Raw genomic sequence first — 13,443 nt, forward strand, 5'->3', positions numbered from 1 at the left:
CAGAATACATGCCTACATTATATCGATGAACTGGAGCTAGTGCCGTATCGCCCTAGGTTATAACTGTCACATGATGAATATCATCCAACAAGTCACCGATCCAATGCCTACGAGCTTTTCCATATTGTTTTTATTAAGTTACTACTGCTATCATCACTGTTACACTTGCTATGAAATTACTGCTATCACTGTTAGTGTTACTATTGCTGTTGTCACTACTATCAAAACTATCAAACTACTTTGCTACTGATCACTTTGCTACAAATAATTAATCTCCAGGTGTGGTTTAATTGACAACTCGGCTGCTAATACCTTGAAATATTCTTTGGTTCCCCTTGTGTCGAATCTATAAATTTGGGTTGAATACTCTACCCTCGAAAACTATTGCAATCCCCTATACTTGTGGTTTATCATACCTTTTTCTGGGGCCGTTGCCGGGGAGCATAGATATATTTGTTGAGTCACTTGGGATTATTATCATATTATCACTATGAAGAATCTGAAGGATCCAAAGACTAAGATATTTCCCTCAAGGATGAGCGGAGGTAAGGAACTGCCATCCATTTCTGCCTTAGATTCACCTTATGTTATGAGTAAACTAGCAACACCACCACATGTTATTAATTCTGATATGTCACAAGGTATTGATGATGCTACTTCTACTATGAATGATGCTTATGATGATGCTAGTGAAGGAAATATGCCCTAGAGGAAATAATAAAGTTATTATTTATTTCCTTATCTCATGATAAATGTTTATTATTCATGCTAGAATTGTATTAACCGGAAACATAATACATGTGTGAATACATAGACAAACAGAGTGTCACTTGTATGCCTCTAATTGACTAGCTCATTGATCAAAGATGGTTATGTTTCCTAACCATGGACATGAGTTGTCATTTGATAAATAGGATCACATCATTAGGAGAATGATGTGATTGACTTGACCCATTCCGTTATCTTAGCACTTGATCATTTTTAATTTGCTGCTATGCTTTCTTCATGACTTATACATTCCTATGACTATGAGATTATGCAACTCCCGATTACCGGAGGAACACTTTGTGTGCTACCAAACGTCACAACATAAGTGGGTGATTATAAAGGTGCTCTACAGGTGTCTCCGATGGTACTTGTTGAGTTGGGATAGATCGAGATTAGGATTTGTCACTCCGATTGTCGGAGAGGTATCTCTGGGTCCTCTCGGTAATGCACATCACTATAAGCCTTGCAAGCATTGTAACTAATGAGTTAGTTGCGGGATGATGTATTACGGAATGAGTAAAGAGACTTGCCGGTAACGAGATTGAACTAGGTATTGAGATACTGATGATCGAATCTTGGGTATGTAACATACATATGACAAAGGGAACAACATATGTTGTCATGCGGTTTGACCGATAAAGATCTCCGTAGAATATGTAGGAGCCAATATGAACATCCAGGTTCCGCTATTGGTTATTGACCGGAGACGTGTCTCTTTCATGTCTACATAGTTCTCGAACCCGTAGGGTCCACACGCTTAACGTTCGGTGACGATCGGTATTATGAGTTTATGTGATTTGATGTACCGAAGATAGTTCTGAGTCCCGGATGATATTGAGGACATGACGATGAGTCTCGAAATGGTCGATACGTAAAGATCAATATATTGGACGACTATATTCGGACATCGGAAAGGTTCCGAGTGATTTGGGTATTTTTCGGAGTATCGGGGAATTATGGGAATACAGGGAAGAAGTATTGGGCCTCATGGTCCAAGTGGTGGAAGAGAGGAGGCAGGGTGCGCGGCCCCCCTAGCCCAAACCGAATTGGACTAGGGGGCCGGGCCCCCTTTCCTCCTTTCCTCTCTCTCCTTCCTTCTCCCCTTCCCCCTTCCTTTCCTCCTCCTAGTAGGAGTAGGAAAGGGGAGTCCTACTTCTACTAGGAGGAGGACTCCTCCTCCTAGCGCGCCCTACAGGGGCCGGCCGGCCTCCCCCCTTCCTCCTTTATATATGGGGGCAGGGAGGCACCCTAGAGGACACAAGTTGATCATTGATCCCTTAGCCGTGTGCGGTGCCCCCCTCCATCATAATCCTCCTTGATCATATCCTAGCGGTGCTTAAGCGAAGCCCTACATCGGTAGCAACATCATCACCATCATCACGCCGTCATGCTGATGGAACTCTCCCGTGAAGCTCTGCTGGATCGGAGTTCGTGGGACATCATCGAGCTGAACGTGTGCTGAACTCGGAGGTGCCGTGCGTTCGGTACTTGGATCGGTCGGATCGTGAAGACGTTCGAATACATCAACCGCTTTCTCATAACGCTTCCGCTTATGGTCTACAAGGGTACATCGACGATACTCTTCCCTGTTGTTGCTATGCATCACCATGATCTTGTGTGTGTGTAGGAATTTTTTGAAATTACTACGTTCCCCAATAGTGGCATTAGAGACAGGTTTATGCGTAGATGTTACATGCACGAGTAGAACACAAGTGAGTTGTGGGCAATACAAGTCATACTTCTTACCAGCATGTCATACTTTGGTTCGGCGTATTGTTGGATGAAGCGGCCCGGACCGACATTACGCGTAAGCTTATGTGAGACTGGTTCTACCGACGTGCTTTGCACACAGGTGGCTGGCGGGTGTCAGTTTCTCGAACTTCAGTTGAACCAAGTGTGACTACGCCTGGTCCTTATTGAAGGTCAAAATAACACTAACTTGACGAACTATTGTTGTGGTTTTGATGCGTAGGTAAGAAGGGTTCTTGCTCAGCCCGTAGCATCCACGTAAAACTTGCAACAACAAAGTAAAGGACGTCTAACTTGTTTTTTCAGGGCATGTTGTGATGTGATATGGTCAAGGCATGATGCTATATTTTATTGTATGAGATGATCATGTTTTTGTAACGGAGTTACCGGCAACTGGCAGGAGCCATATGGTTGTCGCTTTATTGTATGAAATGCAATCGCCATGTAATTGCTTTACTTTATCACTAAGCTAGCTCTAGTCATAGAAGCAATAGTTGGCGAGATGACAATGGTACTACGATGGAGATCAAGGTGTCGCGCCGGTGACGATGGTGATCATGATAGTGGTTTGGAGATGGAGATCAAAGCCACAAGATGATGATGGCCATATCATATCTCTTATATTGATTGCATGTGATGTTTATCCTTTATGCATCTTATTCTGCTTTGATTGACGGTAGCATTTTAAGATGATCTCTCACTAAAAATTTCAAGATACAAGTGTTCTCTCTGAGTATGCACCGTTGCAAAAGTTCGTCGTGCCGAGACACCACGTGATGATCGGGTGTGATAAGCTCAACGTTCTTATACAACGGGTGCAAGCCAGTTTTGCACATGCAGAATACTCGGGTTAAACTTGACAAGCCTAGCATATACAGATATGGCCTCAGAACACTGAGACTGAAAGGTCGAGCGTGAATGATATAGTTGATATGATCAACATAGTGATGTTCACCATTGAAAACTACTCCATCTCACGTGATGATCGGACATGGTTTAGTTGATATGCATCACGTGATCACTTAGATGATTAGAGGGATGTCTACCTAAGTGGGAGTTCTTAAGTAATATGATTAATTGAACTTAAATTTATCATGAACTTAGTACTGATAGTATTTGCATATCCATGTTGTAGATCAATAGCTCGCGATGTAGCTCCCCATTTATTTTTGATATGTTCCTAGAGAAAAACTAAGTTGAAAGATGTTAGTAGCAATGATGCGGATTGGATCCGTGATCTGAGGATTATCCTCATTGCTGCACAGAAAAATTATGTCCTTGATGCACCACTAGGTGACAGACCTATTGCAGGAGCATATGCACACGTTATGAACATTTGAGAAAGCTCAGTATGATGACTACTTGATAGTTTAGTGCACCATGCTTTAAGGCTTAGAACCGGGACTTCAAAAATGTTTTGAACGCCACGGAGCATATAAGATGTTCCAAGAGTTGAAATTAGTATTTCAGACTCATGCCCATGTCGAAAGGTATGAGACCTTTGACAAGCACTTTGCCTACAAGATGGAGGAGAATAACTCAGCTAGTGAGCATGTGCTCAGAATGTATGAGTACTACAATCACTTGAATCAAGTGGGAGTTAATCTTCCAGATAAGATAGTGATTGACAGAGTTCTCTAGTCACTATCACCAAGTTACTAGAACTTTGTGATGAACTATAATATGCTAGGGATAACGGAAACGTTTCCCAAGCTCTTCGTGATGCTGAAATCGACGAAGGTAGAAATCAAGAAAAGCATCAAGTGTTGATTGTTGACAAGACCACTAGTTTCAAGAAAAGGGAAAAGGGAAGAAAGGTAACTTCAAGAAGAACGGCAAGCAAGTTGCTGCTCAAGTGAAGGAGCCCAAGTCTAGACCTAAGCCTGAGACTAAGTGCTTCTACTGCAAAGGGACTGGTCACTGGAAGCAGAACCGCCCCAAATATTTGGCGGATAAGAAGGATGGCAAAGTGAACAAAGGTATACTTGATATACATGTTATTGATGTGTACTTTACTAGTGTTTATAGCAACCCCTCAGTATTTGATACTAGTTCAGTTGCTAAGATGAGTAACTTGAAATGGGAGTTGCAGAATGAACAAAGACTAGTTAAGGGTGAAGTGACGATGTTTGTTGAAAGTGTTCCAAGATTGATATGATCATCATTGCACACTCCCTATACTTTCAGGATTAGTGTTGAACCTAAATAAATGCTATTTGTTGTTTGCGTTAAGCATGAATATGACTTGATCATGTTTATTGCAATACGGTTATTCATTTAAAATTAGAGAATAATTGTTGTTCTGTTTACATGAATAATGTAGCGACCCGACCCGAATGGATCAAGTCTCTATGCTTAAGTGTCATCCCTGGATCGGTATGCTGACACACACAGTACTCGAAGGATTTATAACAGAGGTAAATCACATGTATAAAGTAACGTAAATACTATTACCTCAATCCATATAGCGGAAGCAACAAGGTTGTGGATTCCCATTAACACCAACGGCAAAGTTGAGTGTAGAAATCGTAACCCTAACGTGTCACTTACTCGTCGTAAGATAATCCTGCAACATGAGACGTTGCAGCCCGAAACGGGTCAGTACATTGAATGTACTGGCAAATTCACACCATAGAGAAAATGATGAACAATGGCTGTCACTATAAGCATATATGGCTGGTGGAAAAGCTCTATGGTTATAAGGCTTTTGCGTAAAGCTAATTTTTCCCTACTTCAAAGGAATAAATTAATTACTATCATGGTGGTTGTTAAACATTGAGAATGGTTGACAGCATTCTCAACCCCAATTAAGTAACATCATTAAAACCCATCAATATTAATTTTGGAGTAACATGTTGAGATTCACATGAAAATCCAGGTACTAGATACTCAAGATGTCCATAACCGGGGACACGGCTAATCATGATTAGTTTGTACACTCTGCAGAGGTTTGCGCACTTTTCCCCACAAGACTCGATCGCCTCCGTTTGGTTTCTCGCACTACAGGGTGTTTGAGAAGACGGATGACCGAGACATAGTCTTTCAGAAGCGCTAGCACCTTACGATCGGGTAGACCGAACCACCTACAACCCCTACATCTGCTAGTCTACCACTGTAAGAGTTCGCACAACTTAGTCAACTATGCCAGAGCCCATAATGGCATGTGGCTGCACACGGAAGTTTCTAGTATGAATAATCTCATGATCCCTTTGGTCCTGGGTGGCGGTCCAATAAAAACAGGCAAGCCCTGGAAACCCGAGGTGCCTCAATCCACCCAGATGTGTGTTAGGTTGCCACCTTAGATAAACCCTTAATTATCAATCTCACATCTGTCATGGATATCACTCACCCAATCCACGTCTACTAGCATAGCATGGCATAAGAAGCAAACGTAGAAGTAACTCCCAAAGGTTTGATAATAAACAGGTAATAGGTACTACCTCATCTACTTCCCATCCCACAATTTAATTAGATCCTAATCATGCAATGTGTGAGGATTGATCTAATGCAATAAAACTGGGTTGTAGAAAAAGGTATGATCAAAGTGTGAACTTGCCTGCAATGTTGATGAAGATGATTCGCACTCAAAACTCTTGATAGATCTACTCGTCACACTCCGGTCAATCTACCGTAAGCAAGCAATAGTAACCACACATAAGCAATCACTCAAAAGATTAGAAAGATTGAAGAAAACAATTCGGAAAACATCGAAACCAAGCAAATAACTCTTGCAACATAAAACAATTTCTAACAGCACCAAAATTATGTGAATTTGGCCTTATTAGACTGTTTAGGTCAAGAGCTTCGATTTCCAAAAAGAATCAACTCAAACGGAGCTACGAAACTCAAGTTATGATCAAACGAAGTTTGAATTCAAATCTGATCTAATTCAATTTTTAAACTTTTCAAAAACATGTTTGAGTTGGATTACTGGATAGAGGAGATCATAACGAAGAAGTGGGCGTTGGTTTCGTTCGATTTGGACTAACGAGCAAAAAGTTATGACTGTTTGAAGAACAGGGACTAATCTATAAATAGAACATCACAGATAGGTCCCTGGCCGAAAACTAAAAGAAAAAGCAAAAGACTAAAAAGCGAACGTTCGTTTATAAGATCTAAACAACGGATGTTCTCTAAATAGATTCCATCTAAAAGAAAACCGTTCGGTTTTAAAAGAAAACCGGCCCAAAAACAATAAACCGAGATGAACCGGCGGGTTGGCGGTTTACCGGCGGTTTTATTTGCGGTTCTCGGAGGTTCGCCGGCGGCGACGGCCGATCCGTCAGCAGCGGTGTTCTCCGGTGGCAGTGAGCGGTGGCGCGGCAGCAGGCAGCAGCGGGCAGCGGCGGTGCGGGCAAGGCGGCGGCGCTGGTGGAGGGCTCCGGGCGGAGGCGGGGCGCGACAGCAGCGAGCGGCGCTGGGCGGCGGCGTGCAGCGGCGAGGCGGCGACGCAGATCCGGCGGGGCGCAAAATGCGGCGCGGGGCGGCGAGCGGAGAGAAGCCGGGGCGGCGGCGGCGGCTTTATAGGGGAGGGGAGGAGAGGGCGGCTTGGGCGAGGGGCCAAGGAGGCGGCGGTGGCGGCGCGGTGCCGGACTCCGGGAGGAGTCCCGGTCGGGGACGACGGGCGAGGCGGCGCGGAGCTGGGGCTTGGCCTGGCTGGGTGCTGGGCCGGCCCAGTCGGCGGCGGGGAGTATTTTTTTTAAAACAATTTCCAGATAAACATAATCATAAAAATAAAAGAAAATTTTATATAGACATATAATATATCAAAATTTTTAGAAAATTATTTTCTACGACATGAACATTTTTATAACTTCAAATAAAATCCACACAAATTCAGATAAATCAAAGAGTGCTACTGGTCTATTAAAATCCAACAAAAATCATTTTTAAAATACCAAAATGATTTCAAATTAATTTTCCTCCAATTTTCTAATGTAGGGAATCATGTTACCCTATTTTCCATATATTTTATTTTGGGACGAAAATAATTTGAATAAAACTCAAATAAATCCAAATTAAAAATAAATTCCAAAAGGACTTGAAATTGATCCTTTGAAACTCCCAACTCATATTTCATAATTTGAAGAAGTCATTTTATCTTCTCTCATGAAAATCATTGAGTTGCATAAAGTTTCTGAATTGGAAAATATTTCCCAATGGAATTCAAATATTTTTCAAACACCCTTTTCATTTTAAATGGAAGAAGTCATGTCATCTTCTCTCTAGGGTTTTGTGTTGAAAAGAATTTGAATTCATGCAGATCAGAAAGCAAATATGAAAGTTTGGGAAAGTCCTTTTATTCCCTCTCATTTAACTTTCAAAAGTTTCGAATTCACTCACTTTCAGACAATCAATCAAACAATCAATCAAATCTATCTTTTTATTATAACATTCCAAAATTTAGAATTTTGGGATGTTACAAACCTACCACCCTTAAAAGGAATCTCGTCCTCGAGATTCGGAGAGGCTAGAAAGAAAAGGTTAGGGTTTGGGGGTCTCCTCAAAATCCATCGATCATCACACGGGGTCTGGGGTGCTACCACCCTTAGAAGCATGGTTATTGTTCCATTAAAACTCATATACTCCATCCTTATTCTTGACAGTGTCGGTCTTCTCAGATCATAAGGATAATTCCTTCTCTAGCTCTATCAGCAGCGGCATATCCTTTTCCTCAATTCTTCTGTCCTTTCCTCTTGGTAAGGTTATTCCGAGATTGGGTCTTCTTAGCTGACGGGTCGGGCGCCAAAACTAAACAACTATCGATATCTCATGGTGGTCAACAATTTATGGTTTCTCCTGCAGGAAATGGGTCTGGGTTGATCCTCACCATATAACCTACGGTTGGCAAAAGCTGCCTTGTACAAGGGAAAAAAATTTCCATACCATTCTAAGGTTTAAACAAGGTTTTCATCGTCGTCTCTCTACTATAGGTAAGTCACTCAGATTTACCATTCCATATAGCAAGGCAAACAATAAGAGTAAGTCGGTATGGTGATCAATCCATCCCGCACCCAAATCATTACCTTGTATATGGTTTAGCGAATCTCGCATTCTAACACTCTGTCATCCTCACAAGCATTGCAGAATTTCTCTTGTCGACGAACCAAGTTCAGAATAATCCATTGATTCTGCAAGCCAAACAACCATCTATCGTTCCTTCACAACTCTCAGGTTTTGCGTAAACTCCTATAAGATCGTCTATCGATAAAATCGTAACTTCCTCCAGGGTTTTTCCTTCAGCAAGAGTGTGCTTGCTTCTTGGCAGGTCCTGGAGCCTGTGGGTTATGGCACATCTCATCACTTGTAGTCCTTGGACTTATCATCGGGCAACCGATCATTATTCCAACTTCCAACTTCCTAGTATTCTTAAATCCATCCAATTGTACTGTCTTCCTTCCGTCTATTTGCACCAAACCAAGACGTGAGTACTCAGACTTGTCATGGGGTTGCCATTGCTCCATATTACCAACATCATACCTCCTTTATATCCAATAGTACTTCATCTCTTCATCCTCGTGGGATTTCCCACATACCGAGGTAAAAACTTATACTTATGAAGTCCATACTCTAATTCGTGGAACATCATTATCCTTTCCAGGGTCAAGCGTCCTTACAGGGGAATATTGGCCATCTCTGCATGGCACTTCTTCAACTAGGAAACGTGAAACACATCTTGAACTCCTGACAGTCCTTCCGGTAACTCAAACTTGTAGGCCACTTCTCTCATATGCTCCAAAACTCCGTATGGTCCTACAAATCTCGGGGCTAACTTTACCTTAACTCCAATTCGTTTAACTCCTCGTAGAGGGAACACATGAAGACATGCTCTTTCTCCAATTTCATAGACTACCTCCTTGCAGTTTTAAGTCTGCATAACTCTTCTGTCTAGACTGAGCTACTTTCAGTCTATCTCGAATCAACTTAACATTCTCTTCTGACTCCTTGATCACATTTGGTCCAAACAACTGACGGTCTCCAACTTCATCCCACATACTCTTGGGGTATCACACAAATCGAGACAAAACTCGTATTCATTTTGTCCGAAATCCATTACAGGGTACTACCACCCTTAAAATGCACAAATCTTCCATAGACCATATTTCTCTTATCCTCAAAATGGTCAAAATCCTTCTTCATAGAGTAACAACTCATAGAATCCATATCAGTACCAACGATGCTAACTTTATTCATTCTCAAATGATTATCTCTCGCTCCTCCATTACATGTCTCAACTCAACACCTCAATATGGAAGAAAATGTTCTCACTTCTACTACTCCATTTCTTTTGTTGCAAACTCAACTATCAAGCACAAGTTTCCTTCTCCTTGGGGCATTCTCTGGCAAAGTGCCCTGCTCCATTACAACTAAAACATATTACTTCTGACAAGTCTCGAGGTTTCCTTTTTGGGCAACTTTTGAGGTAGTGCTCTGACTCCTTGCACCTATAACAGGTGATATGACTCAGGTCCTTCCTAGAATCCAATCTGCTTCTCTTCCTGGACCTTTCCATTCCAATCAGGGCTTCTATTTCCTGTGGGTCATACTCTACTTCCTCTGTCGGGAATTCTACTAAATTCCCATTCAAACAATTCTGGGAGATGTGTCCTTCTTCTCCACATGAATAGCACGACTTGGTGCAGGGTTTTCTCGGGTCTTCTTTAGGCGTGTCCTCCACCTATTCCTTCATCATGGGTTCTTCTAAAATTTCCATAAGGGCTCCTTTCATTACTTCTTTCTTCTACTGGATGGTTCGTTGTACCATGGGGTAAATGTGACATTGAGCAGGATAGTGGGTAGTCCCTTCACACAAGAAACAAGAAATCTGCCTAATTGGGCATTCTTCAACTGGGTGACTTCCTTCACAATTAGGGCATTCATCCCTGTGTCCTTTATGGGTGCGTCCTATTTCTCAACAAATCTTGCATGCACAAGGTTTCTTCATATCCTTTCCATAAGGCTTCAACTTCTGGGAAACAATCCGAGACTTTAGCAAAGTCAACTTAAAATCTTTCCAAGTGGTTACTCCTTGCCATCCATTGATGGTTTGGTACATCCTCCACCAAGTAGCAGCACCTCTTTCAAAGCACTGAAGAGCATGTTGGGTCATATTTTGTCCAACTATAGGGTTATTCTCCATGTGATCCTCCATGTTCTGAATCCATTGGTCCGTCTCCAATTGACTCATCGGTCCAGAAAATATAAGCTCATCTTCATTCATCCTCTATTGGGTCCATGGGTTTGGGGTGAGATAAGAGAGAGGGAGAGGGATGCACACAATACAAACAATGGTTTTGAAAAGACAGATTTTATTGTGGCTGTCGGGAAAACATCAAACAAATGACAGCTCACAATCGTCGCATCTAACGTAGATATATAACAGGGGTTTGGTCTTCTAAAGGTCAACATCACCAAACTCTTCCAGTTTTGTTCAAGCCTCCAATGGCTTCTTCCGATCATGCTTGTCCTTCTCAAGTTCTTTTGCTAGATCAACTCTGTTGACACGAAGTCTCTCGTGACGTCCTTTAATATTCCTGAGTTGCGTTCCAAACTTCTGGTTTCCACATCCTTCACATGAACCATGGTCATACTGTCCTTCAGTTCCTGACAATTCTCCGGTATCTCGAGGTTGTAGCTCCTCCAGCTTGGCTACTCTCATCTTCAAGATCCTGAGTTCCTCATGAAATACTTCCTTGTCTAATACGACTTCCTGTAGCTCCATCTTAACTTCTTGATGTACTACTCCAGATCCAGGTGATAGACCGGCTAAGGTTAAAACTTCATCTTACTAATAGGTGCTCCATCAGCCTTCTTCCATCAAATCCATTCTGATGAAATGCATCCTTAACTCAGCACGGTGACCATAGTATCAATGGTGATGACATCACGGATAACCGTGTTTCAGCCCTTGTCATTGCCATGAGCTATCTTGCCAGTTGATATCTCCTTCCTTAGGGTTTTTCTTGACAAAACTTTGAGGTTTTTAACTCTCCATGCTTGGTCTTTCTCCAACACACCTTGATCTTGGGCATTGACAACTTCCATAGTCTGCCAAGTTCCATAAGGGTAGCCTTCCTAGGTCATAAAAATCTGGGAATTCTTCAGAGCCTCCAATTCTCCTAGTCTTCAGAGTCTTCAACAGCTGTAGTTTCCATTATCATAATGTATGGTAAAATCCTCTTCATTCCGAATGGTCTTACTGGTCTGATATCATGTACTTCTTGGAGTGGTCTCATCAGTCGAATCTTCGAGTGTTCAAAAGGGGAAAGGGGTATAGTCTCACTAAAAGGAAATTTGCATAAACTCAGAAGAGAAGAGAGGTAAAAGATCTTTTTGAAAGGGAAAGTTGTAGAGAAAAATCTTTGCTATGGGCTTGCCAGTTTCTAGGGTCATGTCCTACAGTCAACATGTGCTCTGGTACCATCTTGTAGCGACCCGACCCGAATGGATCAAGTCTTTGTGCTTAAGTGTCATCCCTAGATCGGTATGCTGACACACACATAGTACTCGAAGGATTTATAGGAGAGGTAAATCACATGTATAAAGTAACGTAAATACAATTACCTCAATCCATATAGCGGAAGCAACAAGGTTGTGGATTCCCATCAACACCAACGGTAAAGTTGAGTGTAGAAATCGTAACCCTAACGTATCACTTACTCGTCGTAAGATAATCCTGCAACATGAGACGTTGCAGCCCAAAACGGGTCAGTACATTGAATGTACTGTCAAATTCACACCATAGAGAAAATGATGAACAATGGCTATCACTATATGCATATATGGCTGGTGGAAAAGCTCTATGGTTATAAGGTTTTTGCGTAAAGCCAATTTTTCCCTACTTCAAAGGAATAAATTAATTACTATCATGGTGGTTGTTAAACATTGAGAATGGTTGACAGCATTCTCAATCCCAATTAAGTAACATCATTAAAACCCATCAATATTACTTTTGGAGTAACATGTTGAGATTCACATGAAAATCCAGGTACTAGATACTCAAGATGTCCATAACCGGGGACACGGCTAATCATGATTAGTTTGTACACTCTGCAGAGGTTTGCGCACTTTTCCCCACAAGACTCGATCGCCTCCGTTTGGTTTCTCGCACTACAGGGTGTTTGAGAAGACGGATGACTGAGACATAGTCTTTCAGAAGCGCTAGCACCTTACGATCGGGTAGACCGTACCACCTACATCCCCTACATTTGCTAGTCTACCACTGTAAGAGTTCGCACAACTTAGTCAACTATGCCAGAGCCCATAATGGCATGTGGCTGCACACGGAAGTTTCTAGTATGAATAATCTCATGATCCCTTTGGGCCTGGGTGGCGGTCCAATAAAAACAGGCAAGTCCTGGAAACCCCAGGTGCCTCAATCCACCCAGATGTGTGTTAGGTTGCCACCTTAGATAAACCCTTAATTATCAATCTCACATCTGTCATGGATATCACTCACCCAATCCACATCTACTAGCATAACATGGCATAAGAAGCAAACGTAGAAGTAACTCCCAAAGGTTTGATAATAAACAGGTAATAGGTACTTCCTCATCTACTTCCCATCCCACAATTTAATTAGATCCTAATCATGCAATGTGTGAGGATTGATCTAATGCAATAAAACTGGGTTGTAGAAAAAGGTATGATCAAAGTGTGAACTTGCCTGCAATGTTGATGAAGATGATTCGCACTCAAAACTCTTGATAGATCTACTCGTCACACTCCGATCAATCTATCGTAAGCAAGCAATAGTAACCACACATAAGCAATCACTCAAAAGATCAGAAAGATCGAAGAAAACAATTCGGAAAACATCGAAACCAAGCAAATAACTCTTGCAACATAAAACAATTTCTAGCAGCACCAAAATTATGTGAATTTGGCCTTATTAGAATGTTTATGTCAAGAGCTTCGATTTGCAAA

Source organism: Triticum dicoccoides, chromosome 7A (genome assembly GCF_002162155.2).
Source record: "Triticum dicoccoides isolate Atlit2015 ecotype Zavitan chromosome 7A, WEW_v2.0, whole genome shotgun sequence".
In the NCBI taxonomy this organism is placed as follows: domain Eukaryota; kingdom Viridiplantae; phylum Streptophyta; class Magnoliopsida; order Poales; family Poaceae; genus Triticum; species Triticum dicoccoides.